General features: G+C 35.1%; 1 protein-coding gene and 1 long non-coding RNA gene across 2 annotated transcripts in view; one reads left to right on the top strand and one right to left on the bottom strand.

Moving 5' to 3' along the window:
* Nucleotides 1–10,450, bottom strand: part of LOC5569778 (prolactin-releasing peptide receptor) — a 539,879-nt gene extending 529,429 nt beyond the window's left edge. The window contains exon 1 of the mRNA XM_021849352.1: nucleotides 9,827–10,450. The gene's annotated coding sequence lies outside the window, so the exon portion shown is untranslated. The remainder of the gene's footprint in view (nucleotides 1–9,826) is intronic.
* On the top strand, nucleotides 820–2,006 carry LOC110677814. The gene is made up of 2 exons (XR_002501209.1): nucleotides 820–857; nucleotides 1,911–2,006. It is a non-coding gene; the product is annotated as an uncharacterized LOC110677814 (long non-coding RNA).
* Nucleotides 10,451–19,858: the final 9,408 nt, after the last annotated feature.

The raw sequence follows: 19,858 nt of genomic DNA, 5'->3' as shown, positions 1-19,858 counted from the left end.
CAACTTAGTTGAAGACTCGAACTTTCTATCTTCTCTGGATAAAGAGATAGATGCTCTTTTTTATCTGCTCACTAGCACCACCTAGTGGTGATATTTTAAATCAAATTACCTGTCTTCTGGATGTCCTTGGAATTCTAAATGTCTTTCCCGAAGACTAGAACTTTCTATGCCATATGGATCGCGAGATAGAACTTGCTTAAAATACTCAATTAAACATGCATACTACCTCCCCTAGTGGCAAAATTTTGAACCAAATAGTCTATCTTTCGGATGTCCTTGACATTCTGAGCAACTTTGCCCAAGACTTGAACTTTCTATCTCATATGGATCACGAGATAGAATTTGCTTAAAATGTTTAATTTTACATGCTCACAAGCGCCACCTAGCGGCAAAATTACGAACCAAACTTTTCGCTTTCCGAATGTCCTTGACCTGCTGAACAATTTTGCTGAAGATCGCACCATTGTACTGCCCATAACTGCATGTTTCAAGCGTGTGCTAGAATAAGGGCGTAAGTCGCATGATCGATTTGTCTTCATCGATCCTCTCTTCTGTGAATAAAGGTGACAAGGTGCAAGTTTGTTAGCATTTTTTCACTTCAAGACGCAAGATTGCATAGCTGCCAATCGGTCTGAAGTGAAAAAATGCCAACAAACCCGCATCTTGTCACCTTTATTCACAGAAGAGAGGATCGATGAAGAGAAATCGATCATGCGACTTACGCCCTTATTGTAGCACACGCTTGATTTGTAACATGCGACAAAAGAAGGCATTGATTAAATGGAATACCAAGTGGTCGGGGTTCTGCTAAACCGCACCAGAGCCAAAATCTTTATTCCGAGATATTTTACTTTAAAGTAAAGTGACCAGACATGTTTGGCTTCAATGCGGGACAAAATTTGTAAACTTTAGAAAATTAGTTAGGAGAAAAAAATTTCGCACGTCCCCTCAAACTCCACATGTAATTTGAAATATTCTAGTAGGATTTCCAAAACCTGTTGCGAAAGAGTTCTTATTATTGAACAGATAAAAGTAACAAAATATTTTTAAATTTAGATCTTGATCACGAGATTTTTTTTAAACCAGAATTCCAATAAGAATGTTTGCATGCTTTTCAAACTGCTTCTAGAGATATCGAAGCAACATTCTTTAGTAATTCGAACTGAATCTTTATGAGATTGTGGACTAAATAAAATTCGAGAAAGAATCCTAATCATGAAGGAGTCTGACCTAGATTAAGTGAGTTGATTTGCTGAACAAAATCCACAAAATTGAGACTTGTTTTTGGGCAAAATCTTTGCAGCAATTAAAAAAAAAAAACATTTTTGAGAGATTAGGGAATCAAATCATTAGGGAAATTCTGAACAAAATCATGAATTCCTTAACAGTGCCATTTGAAGTTTCTTAACTAAATCAAGAGCTTAAAATATAATAAATGCTGTTGCGTGTCCTGGAAGTGTTTTGACAAGACTTGAGCTGAAATATTGTTATAGTTTTTACCAGTGAATACTGTGGAAATTCTTATTTCTATCAGAATTATATAAGAATTCTGATTATAGGTAAATCTGTTGATTTTATTTATTTCGACGGGAACAAAATAGTTACTGAAATGTTGAGTGTGAAAGGAATTATGTTAGGATTCCAATAACATTTTGAAAAGATTTCAACGTAAACTAATTTCCTATATTATTATTACATTTCTATTGGTCCATAGAGAAAGCCGACCAGTAATTTTAAATTTCCATATAGCAATTAATAACATTTCATTACTCATATTTCAAACATAAGTTCTATTTCTGGTGACCTCTAAAATCCGGGACGTTTTCCGGGACGCTTGGTGATGCGGGACAGGTTGCTCAAACCCGGGACTGTCCCGCACAATCCGGGACGTCTGGTCACTTTACTTTAAGGTCTTTTCCTGTACTAGTTTATCGCGGACGATAATTTTAATTTTTTTATCGCTCACATGCGATTAACAGTGTTCAATAAGTACACCGAGATTAAATATACTAGTAAATCATCCAAAATTAACGATGTTATTGGATTTCATTAAACAATACGAAGCACTTAGTTCACTCTGGCTGAAAAAAAATTGAAAAATGTGGTTCTTGGTTCGGTATGGTTGGATGTGTTTCACAGTTTTCAACAACTAAAGTAAAATTGGAGACAAATGATGCTTATCATCACCGTGCATGTTGGAATCCCTGTCACAAGTGTTTATGGGAAGGATTCGTATGTATTGAATCACGGTTCTCACGTTTTCATACATAAATCTTAATGATCGAAGAAAACTATGAATTCGCTCTGCCAAAGCGCACCAAGTTGCTCCCATTTGGTGCACCTTCGCTGATCAAGTTCACAGTTCAATGCGTGAAGTGTTCACCAGGAATGACCATCATGTACATTGACCTGCAGATGTTTTACTGCAATATAAAAATAACCACAGAATCTAAAAGTTGTTTGATTTCCACCACCATCGGATAGATCATCAGAAAAAAAGTTTCATCAGGATTCGAACTCGTGCCTTCTGAGTGGTAATCTATTGTGCTACCACTAGGTCATCTTCGCTTCTTGACGGAATGGTTATAATCTTGAATCAAGTAATGTGCACTTTATCTGACGGGGTTTGATGGCGAGAATGCTATTTTCTGAACAACTAAAGCGCACCAAGTCCACCTGAGTTGTTCACACAGTAACAGATTAAATTAATTCGGTTTTTCATTACGGCTTTTGTGTGGATTATATAACAAGCAAATGCAAGTATTTACGGTATGTAAATACCTTTACTTCATGTCTAAATAAGATTTTCAGATAAACAGTACTTAGTGCGGTGTGGCTGGATAAAATTTCAAAGAAAAAAGATCAACGCCACTGAAACAATATTTAATTTTAATTAATCAATTGCTGCTCTGTTTCTATGAGTTGCTTGGGATGGATAAATTGTAAGAATATAGATGGAAATTGGAAAAACATAGCCTTATATCTAAAAAATGAATTCCCTCTGATGACGTGCGTTGGTTTATGGTTCACTTTGGCTGAACAAAATTAAAGTTTTACGTGTCCTTCCAAACAAAATTTATGATCTAAGATTACAAGGGATTGTTCAAATCACTCGATATTTTTATGGTAGAGAGGTTATGATTATTTAAGTCCCTTGATGTAAAAAACTCAATTTGGAAAAAAAAAAAATGGCACTTGGTGCGGTTTAGCAGAACCCCGACCAAGTGTGCATTTTATGCTAGAATGGGAGGAAACTAAAATTTCTAAAAATTACCAGGAACTCAAAAGTGATTATTTGAGGCTGATATTTTGTACAACTCATATCGCATACTAGGTGAATTATCAGAAAATAATTCTGATAGAAATTTCACATCACACTTATCTCAATGTGACTGTTATGCGGTTATAATTACCAATTTGACAAAACAACTTGGTGTTTTTTTTTTCGAATTTTCTAGAACAATCTCACAGATTTCAGTTAGTTGATCGAAAGTATTTATCATTTGATGACTCTCCATGGTATTAACTCCATATTGTCAAAATTGTCGAATGTGACTGTTTTGCAGTTATGGGCAGTATAGATCATCAGCATCTCGAGATATAGCATAATGTTCCTGTTTTGAGGTTGCAATACTTTTTCAAGCGAGTCCGTATTTATGACGGGTAGTGTATAGGGGCCTTCCTTAGCCGAGTGGTTAGAGTCCGCGGCTAGAAAGCAAAGCCATGCTAAAGGTGTCTGGGTTCGATTCCTGATATATCGGTCGAGGATCTTTTCGTAATGGAAATTTCCTTGACTTCCCTGGGATTAGAGTATCATCGTACCTGCCACACGATATACGAACGTGAAAATGGCAATTTAGACAAAAAATCTCTCAGTAAATAACTGTGGAAGTGCTCATAAGAACACTAAGCTGAGAAGTCGGCTCGGTCTCAGTGGGACGTTACAGCCAAGAAGAAGGAGAAGAAGAAGTGTATATATGAGATCACTAATAATAAAATCTAATTTTAGCTTAAAGCTGTATCAACAACCAAAGCGGTCCGCTTTCTTAAGATTTGGAAATTCCCTGTCTACAATAATTTTCATATGAATATCACAACACAATTTTTAATATTACCAGTATTATTCGAAAAAAAATCTGTGCTCCAAATAAGGGAAAATCATTTGAAAAACAATCAAAAGTCACTTTGAGCACAAAGTTCACTGTTCCTTGAAACTTTGTAATATAAATATTGACCTATAGAAGATAAGAACTCCAAATGCACTTAATGTACTTTTGTTGCGCACTCCTAAACTCAACTCATTAGCACTCTTCAGAACCAGACTGTACTTAATTATTCGACCAAATGACGCATTCGACCAAATTATCCATTCAGCCAGATGGTATTCGGTCAAATGGCCGAACACCATACTGATACTACGATTGTCGTTGGTCTTTTGGATCTCAAACTTCAGGAAATTTCATCAGTAGATTGTTGTTAGTTGTGATGGGTCATTTGATGAGCTGCGCTCTAAATAGATATCTCTAGGGAAACCTTTGAAAAAAAATGGAGAAATTCTTTCAATATTTTATTCAGAATTTTTATCTACACGCTTTTATAGATTTTGGCAAAACTAACATCAGTGATGCATTTTGAACTAAACGCGAGCCAAAAGTGAACGGATCCCGAGCCAAACTTGCACGAGAACGCAGTAGACAGTGAACTTACGAGCAAGAGCTTGGCGTTGCTCAAGAACGACCCGTTCAGTTGGCAGTTATGATTGGAGCCATCACTTGGGAAATAAATTAATGAAAAAATGAAATGAACTTTCATGAAGAGAAAAAAAAATACACCCCTCGATATTATGCATATCAAAAACATAACTTTGGCATTGATTTTTGTCTTAAGCCAGCCAACATTTATCGGGTTCAATTTTTGGCTTGCACGGGTTCATATTTTTGAGCTGAACAATGTTCAAGCCTACTTGATTGCTGCGTTCAACAAATTGAACTGAAACGCTAACTGAACGCATTCAAATGCATCACTGACTAACACTAACAAGTACTCCAAACATCAAAAATTCTCTTTGATCACCAAAATCTCTACAGAAATTCATATAAGAACTTCTCTGCGGGTTTCACAGGAGCATTCCTAAGTAAGAACATAAGTTAAAACATTCCTCCAGAATTTTATCCACAGGTTTATTCATAAATTTTCCCAACAATTCATCAATATGGCATATACAATTAAAAAATCGTTGCGTTGGATCGGCACAGAAGTCACAGAAACATTTTTTTGGAGAAATCAATGATCTCTAAATTTTTATTTTCTAAAAAGTTCATGAAAAAACCTTTTTTTATGGGATTTTCTTCCTTTACGGTTATTAGGCTATTTAGGTTTTTTTTTAAGAATATCTTTGACAGATAATATCCATTTAATAATTTCATGAGAAATTTCCATTCGACTATGCAGATTTGCTTTTTGAGTAGAATCATTAGAGATATTCATAGATAAATTTAAACCAGAAGAAAACATTGGATTAACTCCTGAAAAATCTCTGAACTATTTTGTAATGAAACTTTGGAAGAGTTCCTGTTTCAATTTTTGAAGAAATTCTGAGAAAAAAACTATTCTAGGGAAGTTAAAAAATGGAGCATGGACAAATGTTGGTACAATATCTGGAGGAAATCATAGCATAACATTTAAGGTACTTCTGGTTAAATTCTTGGAACTGTTAAAAATTTCCATGTTTCTGAAATTTGAATGTAAATTATTTTGGAACTTTTCAAGATATCTTCAAAATAATTCCAAGGAGAATTTCAAGATAAAACATTTGGAGAAGTCTCTGTTGGAGTCCCAGAGAAATTCCTGACAATATCCTTGCAGGAATCGTTATAGGATTTTTATGTGATTTCTGGAGCCGTTCTTAGAATAAACCGAAAGTATATGCTTGGAAAAATGCCTAAGCTAATTTTTTTATCTGAAAAATCTTGCATACTTTCTTGAAGACGCTCAATTACTAGGTATTCCTGGAGAAACTCCTAAGGTTATATATAAACAAAATCTCAAAGCAAATTACCGGAATATCATTACAGTAATTTCTTGGGGAATCCCTGGGCCTTAAGCAATGCTTGAAAATGTTTTCTGTAAAATTCCAGATTTGTTGTAAATTCTGTATTCAATCCAGAAGGGTATTGGAATTTCAGAGAGTATTTTCGAATGTGTTCTTGAAGTAGTTCTCTGAGGATTTTCTGAACACACTTTTTGATTAGTCACAAACTTCATTTCAGAGAAAATTTTATGAAAATTAATGTTTCAAGAACTTTATGGAGTCCTTGGGAGATAAAAATATGAAAGAAAAGATACATGAACAAACTGGAAAAAATTTACAAGGAACAAAAACAAAATGTTCTTGAAGTTATTATTAAAAATATATTATTCCTGATGTGTAACTATAGGTGTAATTTCCAATTGAGTTCATGGGGGAGTACATGAAGAAATTTACTAAAAAATTATATGAAAATTTCCCAAGGTGGCATGTAATACCGATACTGGGAGGAATGTCTACAAACTTCCCAATATTTTCTTTGCTTAAAATACTGGAACAATTCATGATGCCATACTTCATACTTCAGGTTTGTGAAGATTCAATAGATAATTTCTTGAAGGTGTCTTGAGAAAGATTGTTTATGAATTTTTTGTGGTGATTTTAAAGAAACCCTAGGGTGAAATCAAGGATAAACTTCTGGAACAAAATGAGAGGCAGAAAAAATGAATGATAAAGAAATTCGGGTTACTCCCAGGAATGATTACTGGAATAAACAATTGGAATGATTATTGAATAAAATCCTTGCAAAATCTAGAGAAAATTATAGAGTGGAAAATAAAGAGGAATTCCAGGAAACTATGAGGAGTTATCCCTTATCGGATTCCATGACGAACTTTTTAAAGAATTTCTAGTCGAAAATTTCAAGATAACTTTAAATATGCCTGACAAAAACCTTTTGAGTTTCATAACAGATTTTTGGCAAATCCTCGCAAGATCTGTTGCGGATTGTAGATAAAACTTTCTAAAAAAATTGGTAGGGTTTTCGGCAGAAGGCTGCTTTTGATTGAACTCTAAGAACTGTTCAAAATATTCATCTATGTAGTAAACCAGTTAACATTGTTTTTTTTTTTTAGTCGGCCAGGAGAGGGGGGGTGGGAGCAACGGACCCTCTCTGCCCCTTCTGACTACGTCCATACGAAAATGCATGCCTCACATGAGTTCTGCAAATGATAAATTTCACTAAAAATGACTGTCCACTGTTTTCACTGAAAATGACATCGCCAAAAACGAACCCGCTGTAAAAATGCCTATAAGTTTGTTTAATATAGCAAAATAAATGAATTATCCATAAAGATTGTAGAATTTCCTTAGGAAATAGTCTTCCGCATATCAGCTGAATAAAAAAAAAACCTGAAACAATTTTATATAACATGCCAAAGGCTTATAGAAAATAAAATACAGTATGCAGTCAAGACCGGTGGGGCCAGTACTTGTTTAAAAAGTATAAAACTTGCAATATTTGCATTTTCAAATGAAATATTTAACATACAGTCAACTCACCACAACTCGATATTGAAGGGATCATCGAGTTAAAGAATACATAATCAATGCAAATGCGATTCAAGGGACCATCGAGGTAGCCATGAAAACTAACTTTTACTGAGGATCTCTAAGTCGATATCTTGATACAAAATATCGAACAAGAGAGAGTTGACTGTTAATACAAAAAAAAAAGATCAATGTTACCCCAGACTACGGTACCACAGATGTTGAAAGAGTTCCACGAGACGTCATGGTTGGCCATAAACACTTGATTCCGGGTGTATAAGTTGATCCGGGAGTTGACATTAGTGCGACACAAAATTCAAAGTTTCGATCCACTCTACTTGTAAAGACCTATTTGAGTCCCACAATAACATCAGTGCATCAGTCTGTTTTCTAACTTTTCCACATGAGACATTTTGAGTACAAAATCAAGCGACATTGCAAAAATGCCGTAAACCACCATGAATAACTGATTATGGTAGAAATGGTAAAAATGGGCAGTTTTCCGTGGTTCACTTAGTTTTTGAACAAAATAAATCGTCAGTTCCAGATTGAAAAATTACACGCTGAATCATCGTCGCTGATACTGTGTACGAAAAGCGAGTTTTTTCACATATGTTTTACGAAATAGAACAGCGCGCCTACTGGAGTGCAAAAAATTTAAAATCTCCCAATTTTATATATAATTTTTTTCTCCGAATCATAAGAGAAAAAAGGTAAAATGAGTTATTTTTATTGTCCACCTGTCCTGTCCTAACATTTTAACATACGGGATTGTATATTTTGTTGTGAAAATTGAGCGGAAGCATTGAAAAATAATACACTACTTTAATAAATAACTGAAGAGAACTAAAATAATCTGTTGTTTGCAAGTTTGTTACATATGCCACATTTCGCTTGTATTTTAAACAGCTGGGATTCAAAACTTTGGGTTGGAAATATAGAAAAAAATTTAAAACCTTTATTAATAATTATTATTAATATTCGATAAGGTTTTCAGCTCAAACGGATGTTTGATTCTCCAGATCCGTGCTCTTGAAAGTTTACACTTTGGCTTCGATTCATCTTCACCTTAACACATAAAGTTTGAATTATGTGGTAAATAATACAGCGTAACAAAAATGACATGTTTGCGTGTCTCAAAGATCAAATTATGTATCTCTAGTAGATTTGGGGTTGCTGCATCTGATAACGATCTCAGAAACGTTCCAGCACGTCAAAATTTTCAGTGACTGGTCGCCAAAGTTGTATAAAGCACTGTTTTCATTTATGTTCACATGAAATTAAAGTGTGATTTAACAAAGTTTTTTGTGATTTAATCCACCAAACATGCAAAATAGGACTATAACTTTCAGTTTAAAATAATTCGGTTAAAATTGAACGAATCAATTAAGTGCAAACTTGCATGCAAGTTGGCTGAAATAGTAAAATTTTGCATTTTCAACAGTCAATATCTAAAAAATAGACGTGAAATGATATTTTTGAATACGGCAATGGATTCAGTAACCTTTAACTAAGTAAATAGCGGTATTTTGGTGCATGAGACAAAAATGTGTTTCGCAGTGTAACCAAATAAATGGCCAAAAAAGCTATTAAATTTTCATACAAGATGACTGCAATCGATAAAAATGAGTTTCCGTATAAAAACCATTTAAAATTATAAATACTGCTGGGCATCAAATTAAATAAAGGCGGCAATTGCTCTAAAGTCACAAAAATACAATCAGTATAAACACACTCAACCTAAACAAATATTTCCAAATTTGAAAAAAGGCTACCTACATTGATGAATGGTTCCTCAAATTCGTTATGATGACTGATTCATTTTCAAAAACACTGTTCCTCCCTGAAAATGTAATGTGCTCTAAATTATCGTTCGATAGTGCAATTTCCCTTCTTGCTGGTCCGCTCGATTTAATTTCGTTTAAAAGCCATTAGCCAATAACCGCCAAGTAGCTCAAAAACTATAACCTAGTTTTAATCTTCCTCCACCCCAAAAAACAAAAAGCTCATCCAACATATCAACTGCGAACCGGAAGCACTAGCAGGGTGACCTCCGCCTCTATTGGGATACGGTCTTGTTCAACAAACCACGAATTAATCGGCTGAATGGATGGGTGGCGGAGGAGCGGAGATCCGGCCCGGCTTTTCATATCCAACGTTCGATGCCTCCGTCTACAGAGAGTTCCTGTGCTGCAGCCCCAGAACGGGGCTTGGAACGGGAAATGCAAACAAACAAAGAACTTGACCAACCTTTTCTCCACCAGGGCGCCGTTCCGTTCCGTTGTGCGGCTTCGGCTCCGTAGTGTGTAGTGCACTTGAGCGTATTCACGGTCGTCCTTCGATAGCCTGGGGCTTGAACTTCATGCCAATGTGGCGTGTGGTGCTTTAGGAATCAGGAATTTTTATTCACATTTTTTTACTGCTTTGAGCACTGTAACACTGAATTTTTGAAACACCTCCTCTAAAGTATTCATTTTTTTTGAATTTTCACTATTGGACTTTTTATTAGAATTACTAAATGCTTTATTATTATTTTTTATCAACACTTCATTATAATAGCTTTACGCCCTTGGCGGATTCGCCACTCACTTAATACGTATCAATTTTTCATGTAACGATTTCTTCTATATTTAACAATAATTGATTGAAGCACACCAACATTTTTGAAACAGCTAAAAACTTTAAAACTACAGTAACCGCTATCCTATAGCGAACCTCCACACTCCGGCTGGGATTACTTCACCATAGATATTGTCTGTAAAGCAAAAGCGCGTACCGCGTATCGATGACAGCGAGAAAAAGTATTTCCGATCCGACCGAATCGCGCGCTGGGACGATACTGACGCGGATACTGGGTCCTTGCTTCCAGCTGCAACGCAACTGATAATGATAAAATGATCTGCGTTCCGCTGTTGGGGGAGCCGGTCGTCTTCATATCAGTACTAAAGTCAGAACAGCAGTGTACTAAATCCTGATCGGCTCTCATGGCTCTCCTGAATATGCAAACGATAGGGTCACGGTGCTCCCCAGAACGTGCGGGCCTGAAAAAAATGTGTTCTCATCAGTCACTTTCTATCGCTAAGCTGCACGTCTGGAAAAAATAAAACGTGGGACCCGTTTTGCCGTTACGACCTTTTGATGACATTGACCCATATATACAAAAGAAATCGGTTACATTAAACGTATTTTTAGTTTACTGCTGTCACCAGAAGAAATATAATATAAAAATTTAATTAATAGATCACATAGGTAGTCTTAAGCCCTGGACGGAGTTTTAAAACAATTGGTCAACAAAATAAGGTCGTAACAGCCAAAAACATGTGTTTAATTAATATTAACTGAAGTAACTTTTTTCTTTTTTGATATTTTTACGCCTGTCTACAACAAGTTCTCAAAAACCTCTTCTGCTTTTAAAATCTATGTAGATGTTGTCCATTGGTTATTTGGATTCGGAGATATTCCGAAATTCATTGGGGTACCGATGCGTAGCCTTAATCCATGTAAATATCTCAGGCTACAGAATTTACTCAGTTACTCACTGTTCGAACCAATACTTTGATTGAAACTCTGTTGTGGAAAAATGAAACAAATTGGTGCAGCCGTTTTTGAGTAATGAGAATTTATGTTTGTAGTACTAATCCTGCCAGAAGACATCTTGGAAACTCCATATTACTCAACTAGGGTTGTCATGTCTATTACGGCTTAACTCTCTGAGATGCCCAATTCGACTCTCCTAAGCGTGCCTACGAACAACAGTAAGAGATTTTATTTTAGCGTCGCACTGTTGCCTTGTTTGTGCCACACTACTCATATATGCCATACTAACCATTTTTCATTGAGCCAACGTTGGCTTATGAGTAGTGTGGCACAAACATGGCAACAGTGCGACGCTAAAAATAAAATCTCTCACTGTTGTGCGTAGGCACGCTTAGGAGAGTCGAATTGGGCATTAGTGTGGGACAAAATTTAGATTCTCGCTCCAGTCCACTTTTTGGATTGCATTTAGGTCCCAAAACAACTGTGCAAAATTTCAGCTCGATCGGAGAAACTATATTTTAGCGCCAGCTGTTCAAAATGTGTATGGGATTTACTATGGGAAAACTTACTTTTGCAAAGAAAAATCGCCAGAGGTCGCCAACTGATCTCTATAAAAATTCTGAACACATACCTCGATAGGTATTTTTATGATGAAGAATATTGCCGAAGACCGCGAAACAATCCGACACTTGTGAAAAAAGTTATTCAATGAAAACCTATTGACAAGGCGACATTGATTAACACGTAAAAGAATAACAATAAAAACAAAATCGGGCAAAATTTCCGAATAGTCTTTGCTTAATAACTTTTTTCATGAGTATCGCATTGATTTACGGTCTTCGGCAATGTTGTTCATCGTAGAAATACCTATCGAGATCTGTGTTCAGAATTTTTATAGAGGTCAGTGGGCGACCTCTGGCGATTTTTCTTTGCAAAAGTAAGTTTTCCCATAGTAAATCCCATACAAACTTTGAACGGCTGGCGCTAAAATATAGTTTCTCTGATCGAGCTCAAATTTGGCACAGTTGTTATGGGACCTAAATGCAATTCAAAAAATGAACTGGAGCGAGAATTTAAATTTTTCATATAACCGTGTCCCAGGCTATTGGGCATCTCAGAGAGCCGAAGGAGATGTAGGGTTGTGAATGAGAAAATGGGGTCGTGACCGACTTTGATTTCAGGTTGGCCGATTGCGCTGCAGAATCGTTACCCGTTCGGTGGCGTTGGTTAACGCGCCCAGTCTAGCGTATTGGGAGTCGTGGGATCGAAGCCCACCAGAACGATTCTATTATTTTTCACAATTTTACATTTCAATTTGTCGAAATTGACTTTTGTGTCTACGACCTTCAGGTATTTTCAACTCCATATTGTAATTTTCATATCATTATTCTTGGAGGGTAACGAACTCAATGACAGTTTTTCAGAAATTTATTACAAAATAACAATTTTGAGCACTTTTCACATCCAATGTATTTATGAAACGTAGCACTTTGTAGGACGTAAACCCTCCCTATTACATTACAGTGAAAAACTGGGGTCCAAAATGCGATTTCATTAATTTATTTCTGAACTAGACAACAAGTAAACGGTTTTGGACGGGTTAGTAAATTTGTGATGATTTGTCCGGTGACGAAAAAGGTCCAAAATCAAACTAAGGAAATCTGCCTATTGCAAACAGTTCTCCAAGAATTCGTCAGGAATTTATCAGAATGATTTCTTGTTTTGATTTAATAATACGAAAGAGCAACTAATTTAGCAATTTCTCCATGTAAAATAACGGCTGTCGCATATTTTAACTTGAATTTTAAAAATGGTTCCAAATATGAACCTTGACACTTTTGATCATGTTTGACGTTCACTTTGTCGACAAAAATGCCCCAGGGCTTTTAGTTTTAACACTGGGGTTTTTCCAAAGGACTGGCAACACTATACCAACCAACACAATGTTTCCGTAGCCAGCATTACAAGGCTCAAGCCGAAGGTCCAAGCTGACAGCCAACCTCAATGCAGTGCTGCATAGCTTTGATGTTGGCTACGGAAGCATCACAATCTGATAGTCCCTTGGGTTTTTCATATCTGACATTTCGGAAGGGACACGGAAAACAAAATACACCCAAAATTTGAGTTTAAGCCAAGGGGTGTGGAAAAAAATGTTTTTTGGACTTAAACCAACGAAAACCATTTAAAAATTTAGTGAACATCTATTTCTTGCCTAAACTTAAGCGTTTAGTATTAAAAAAGGACTTCAGGACCCTATTAGGGTGGCGTTATTTAATTGAAATGAAAACCGTACTAAATGAATGATATAATGAAGCAAGTGTTGAAATCAAGTATTTTAAAGATTCTGCTATGAATTTCTCATTCAATCCTTTTCATCAGGTATTAGTCAGGAGGTTCTAATAAAATACATCCAAAGTTTTAACCAAACGTCAGTGCAGAGATTAAACAAAAGAAAGATAATTCGCAACGGCTAGCACTCTAGTAATCTAGATGTATCTACTAAGTCATTTTTTTGTTTCCTTAATTCATTTACGAACTTTTATGAATAAAACTCAAAACTTTTAACTTTTTTTTTATAAACCAATATATTTAGGAATGTCCTTCTTTAAACCAATTCCTAATATAAACTTAGGAAAATAGCTGACTGAATTCTCACGTAACAAATCAAAAAAAGCCAATTCCTTGATTTTTAGATTTAAGATAATTCGATGTGAATATTGATCACCACATTCTCAATTGATATTTTCCAGTATTCGAATCAGTCAATGTGATTAAGTGACTGTTTACCGTAATCAACGAATTTTTTCGAAGAACTGTCGGAAAAATGGATAATATGTCGAGTTTAAATGCTTGGCCCACTTCCGTTTTTTAACCAGGCACTGGCTTTTGTACAGACCAACTTAATTTTTGTTAGTGCGAATTTGCCCAACAAGGCCAATTAAAGGTTTGGAAAAAGCAATTATTCATCGTTTTGAAAGACGTATTTAAAACGGTAAGTGTTATTATTATGTTGACAATGTTCGCATAGTTAGTGAGTTTTGGAAGATGCTATCGAAAGGTATCATAATTCGATTTGTGTACATTTTGAGCATTGGTACTTTGTCTTTTTTGCATCCCGAAAATATATAACACATATTTATTTTATTTATTTCTCGTAATAATGTAGTGTAAGGAACTTCCTTTTTTGATACTACACACGTTGAATTCATGGAATCTAATATAACAAATCCGAAACTGACAATGAACTAATGATATACAATAAAAAAATCTAAACCTATTGCTGATATTGTCTGTTGAACAATGCGGCACACTCCTGTCGAAATCCACTTACACTAGTCATGTTTTTCAAAACGGAAGGAAGATGGTTCCAAAATACTATACCCTGGACAAATAGTGTATTCCTATAATGAGACGTGCAGAACCGTGGAAGAAGAAAATTGCGATTACGACTGTTTTGAAACGAGTGAAGTTTAGTGTACAAATATTTAGGAGACCTTTTAGTTAAAAGTTTAAATAACATATTACAACTAAGAATTTTATGAAAGTCTTGAAAACGACAACCCAAGAGATGTGATTGTAAATGGGAAACTCTAGAGAATCTGGAAAGATTAAAAACATATCGTACGCATGAGTTCAAAGCTTTACGTAAACGATCCATAGCTATGGCAGAGGCGTTCAATAAAAGAACATCTCCATAAACGAAGTGCGGCAACAGCAATGATGTAAAGAGTTTCAAACCTCAAGTCATTCTTAAAATAAATACATATTCCACCACCACGACAGTAGCCTCTGTCGAGTCTCAAGAGATTATACCCCTCCACAGCAATTAGGTCATCGTTTATATCACTTGTGAGCCAACTTTCCGTAACGCAGACAATATCAATTTTACTATGGACGAAATACTGCGTGCGTCATATCAGACTGAAGAACTTTGAAACTTGACAAAATACTGCGGGAGTTACCTAAACCTTTTGAATAAATTACTAGAATGTTTACAGAAACATCCCATTGAAAAAAAAATTGAGGAAAAATAAACAAAATAAATTCTTGAAATCCCAGACATAGTTTTAAAGGATCTTCTTTAATATTTCTCAGCAAAACTTTTGGAAAAATAAGTTGAGACTTAAAAAAAAACTTATGGTAAAGTATCCGTGGACGAATCCGGAAAAGGTATGGCTGGACACTGGAAAAAATTCAAGTTCATCCCTTTAGTAATTCAAATTAGCTTCTTATAGAGGATGCCAGAAAAATCCCGAAGAAATTTCTAGGATAACATCTACCTGAACTTACTTTAGGCTAATTCCTGTAAGAATCCAAATCGTATTTAAATGTTGACAGTGAGTAAACGCAATTACTTTCCCTAAAAGTTTTTCACTATTACCTGTTTTTCAAGGGCTCAAGCGCTACGAGGCATTGCGGAGCCAGTTTGATGTTGTAGGGTTACCAATATAATTTGAACCTTAATACATCTTGGACCCTCTGGATAATTTTGCAACTAATTCACTAGATTACACGAAATTACCAACTCAGCTCATATGTCATGTTCATAGATAAAACTGTTTTAAACTTGTATCTACCGTAATCCGGGGTAACATTGATCATTTTTTTGAATATTTCTTAAATATTTGGTTTGAAAATGCAAATGTTGCAAATTTTATATTTTTAAAACAAGTACTGCCCCCTATAGCTCGTGACTATATACTTTATTTTGTTTTTTGAACGATTTAAGAATGTTTAAAAAAATGTTTTAGGCGATTTTTTGATTTAGCTGATATGGGGTAACATTGATCACTTATGTAAACAACGTTCGGTAATATTTAAAATGTCGTTACTTACTTAAATTATGGCCCCTGAAGCCGAATATGAAAGCCAAACGCTTACAAGTCATTTACTTTTTGAGTTATTTTAAAATTAAAAACACCTCTAACCACGGAATACGCCTAAAGGTAGGCAATTTCCTAAGGGAAATTTACATTCTTAACAGTAATTCGGTAATGTTGCCTAATTCAACATACTTATGAAAGTTTTGACAACGGAATCGTTTTCGGCGATGCCGTTTTAAGGAAGAACCGCATTTTCCTTGATCATATCGTTTACAGAACTTATGTGAGCCATGAATGTTTGGTAGTGTCATACTCAACCATTAAAATCATTGTTTCAAAAAATTGCCAAATTTACGTATAAGGTAAACGTAATTTTCGCAAAAATCATCACTTTCATTAGCTCATGAATATAAGAAAGGGAAGCAACATTCATGGTTTAGAAATCTTCCATCAATAAATGATAATGCGAACCTTTTACGAGATGAGTCATTCCGATCAATGTTACCCCGCTGATCAATGATACCCCGGATTACGGTACTCCTAAAGGTTTTCTTGAAATTTTTCTTCGAATGTTTACCTCTAGCTTTTTTTCTGAAAATATTTTGAATTTCTTCAGAGAGTCTTCAGTAGTTCCTCCAGGTATTGTCAAATAAATTCCTCAAGAAATCCTTTTAAAAATTCACATTGAATTATTTTCAAATATTTCCAGCAATTTCATAGGAAAATCATCAAAAAAAAGTCTTCAAAAATCAATACAGGAAATCTAGGACAAATTTTCATCCAAAAAATATACTTTATAAATCTTGTCAGTAATATTTGCAAGTATTCCGTTAAAACACTTAAAGATTTTTCCAGGATTCATTCATATATTCCTCTCGCAATTCCACTAAGGATCCGTTCACAAATTTCATAACGCTGAAGGGGTGGGTGGGTGTCCTTATGATGTTACAGATCGTACAACATTTGTAAAACATTCAAAAGTATTATGATGGGGTAGGTGGGTGTCGCAAATGGCCATTTTTAACGTTATGAAATGTATGAATGAACCCTAATGTCACCTCTTGGCGATTCTTTTGTAACCTCTGTAACCTTGTAAACATATTCATTTGACTTTGACAATCAATTCAACGTCGAAAAACCTATGTCATCACATTGAATTTTGAGCTACAGGCAAACGGGTCCGAAAAGTAAGGGTTTTCGTAGGGGAACCTGGTCCAATTTGGACCCTGTTCTAATTCGGACCATTAAGCATTTCTCAATACAGGTGCTACTGCAAAGATCGTGAATACTGTTTTTCTACCCACCGTCTGGCTTGGATATAACACAATAAATTTGACCCGTTTCAGTTATTTCGTTTGTTTTTTATATAAGATTTTTTGTTTTGAAGTACACTAGATCTACTGTCGGTTAGCATTTTTTCCAAGCTTCTGTAAGTGACAAAAAATATTCAATTTTTCTGTGTTATCTTATAATTGAACCCCCTTAGCCTATGCTTTCATCTGACCATATGGTTTTGATATACCTATGTACTGTTTGTGCTCAACTAGTTTGTAAATCACAAAATGTGTGTTGGTCCAAACCAGACCTTTTGATATGGTTCAATACGGACCTCTTGATTTCTAACGAGAACACAGCCTATTCCAAGAGCTCCATCACGTGAAAATCTCCTCGACTTGGTACAAAATTATAGAAGTTGCAATATTGATCGATGGTGCCTTTGTCTATTTTGCGGCCAAGAAAAAATATGCGGAAAAACTAAAAAATACGGTTGACCACCGAAAATTAGAGAAAATAATAAATCATTTACTTGAAAAACATCTTTATCACAGCCAAGCTGTATCCAAAATATATTGACAATACGTTACCAAACACGTTTACGAGTGCTGAGAACAATACAGTCAACTTTCCCTTACATGATTTTCTGTGTTTTAGTTCCCTTGCTCGATGGAATGCGCAGTTCCTTCAATATAGCAGACTTTGACTCCTAAATGTAAGTCGATAATTCTCCAGCTTTATGTTCCCAGATTTGATGATGTCTTCTTCATTATCCCATACAAAATCACCTCTTTATCCCGATATTTTCATTCAAAGTTTCAATGTGTTGAAATTTTACTATATTCAACATTAAAATGACTTCCTCCAATATATTTTGTCAACATAACAAAAAGATCCTAAATTGAAAAATACGTGTTCTTCATCTCGATACCTCCCATACATGGTTCTACATTCAAAATCAAAAGTTAAGGAGAGTGGACTGTAACCATTTTTTACCAGTTTCGGATTTCACTCACATTTTTTTTTTTTTTTTTCAAAATAAAATCCACATTTTACTTGGACTAGTTCTGACGCTAATTCAATTGAAATTTGACGCGCATTAAAAAAAAAAAGCATGATACCACACAAATCATAGTTATATTTTATTACTACCTGAACAAAACCTCATAAAATATAACGTGGTCCGCATTAATGCATGAACATGGGGGGGGGGGTGGTCGGAATTGGAACAGGGTTGGGCCAATTCGGACCTTCTGAAGAATTTTGTTCAAACATGTCTAGTCATGTCGTGGTAGAAGATATCACAAAACTCTCTGAGAGAAAAGTGTGCGCGCTGAATCAGGCTTTCACGCAAACATAAAACTTTTCATGCCATGTATTGTACTAAAGAGATATGGCCAAAAAACTGTTACTAGGTCTGAATTGGACCATGTTCCCCTAATATTTTAGGTAAAATAAATTTGAGTGTAATAATAAATTACAACTTATGCTCAAAGCTGTTCACTTGACTTCTACAAGTAAATGCATGTCGAAAAAACTACATGTCATAGCCTTAAGTTTATATTTACAGGCGAACAAACTCGGGAATTAAGTTGTTTATGTTGTTTTGGAGTGCAGTTAAAAATTTATTTTTCTACTTTACAGTTTTCACTCGACCTATTCAATAAAATAAGTGTTGAAGAAACTACATGTCATAGCCTTCAATTTTAATCTACAGACAAAAAAGCTCAAGAAATACGTTTTTGTGTGGTTTTTTAGGTGAAATATATTTTGAGGGTTGTCTGAAATTCACTTTTTTACTGAAACATGTTCACTTGACTTTAACAATCAATTTCATGCCGAAAAAACTATATTTCATCATTTGAATTTTGAGTTACAGGTAAACGGGTCAAATAAAAAGGGTTTTCCGTAATATTTTGGGTAAAAGAAATGTTATGTGTATCAAAAATTTCAATTTCTGCTCAAACATGCCAATTAACAAAAATGTACATGTCATCGCTTTGAATTTTGTTGTGAACGAAACGCGTTTTTCAAAAAACTAGGAAGTGCCATTTGCTTAAAAACTTTAGGTAGACGCATCTATTTCAAAACCCAAATATGAACATCAATCTTGAATAGTGTCCGGTTCCATTGCTGATTTTTTTTTTGAAAATCGCTTCGAAAACTAGAAAGATATGCATGGTCAAAGTTGAACTTCCGACTCCCTGAGGGGGGTTGGGTGCACAGGTGTTAAAAAATTCCGTCTAAGTCCCTCCAAAGATTCCTTTCCTGAAAAATTTCTTAAAAAAAACAAAAATAAATATATATAAAAAAGTACCCTCATGTGCCTTGAAGAAACATACATTAATTACACTATTACGCGTCACATAGTCACGATTATTAGTCACTCTTCTCGATACAGTTCAAATGGAAATGACCCATAACAGTGGAAGACCAACAATAGTGTAACCACTACACTCAAAGAAGTCGTTTGAAGATCCATTCAGCAATTTCTCATATTTTGCTTCTTCAGTTTTCTGAACAGTTTCGTCAAAAATGCTTACAGGGATTCCTGAAGTTATTGTAAAGCTAATTATAGGCTTTGATGAACTTCGAAATAATTTCTAATTCCTACAGGAATCTTTCAAGAATTCGACTAGGAATTTTC

The sequence above is a fragment of the Aedes aegypti genome, chromosome 3, assembly GCF_002204515.2.
Source record: "Aedes aegypti strain LVP_AGWG chromosome 3, AaegL5.0 Primary Assembly, whole genome shotgun sequence".
NCBI classification, from domain to species: domain Eukaryota; kingdom Metazoa; phylum Arthropoda; class Insecta; order Diptera; family Culicidae; genus Aedes; species Aedes aegypti.
Note: the sequence above shows the minus strand (reverse complement) of the source record. Positions and strands in the feature narration are given on the sequence as shown.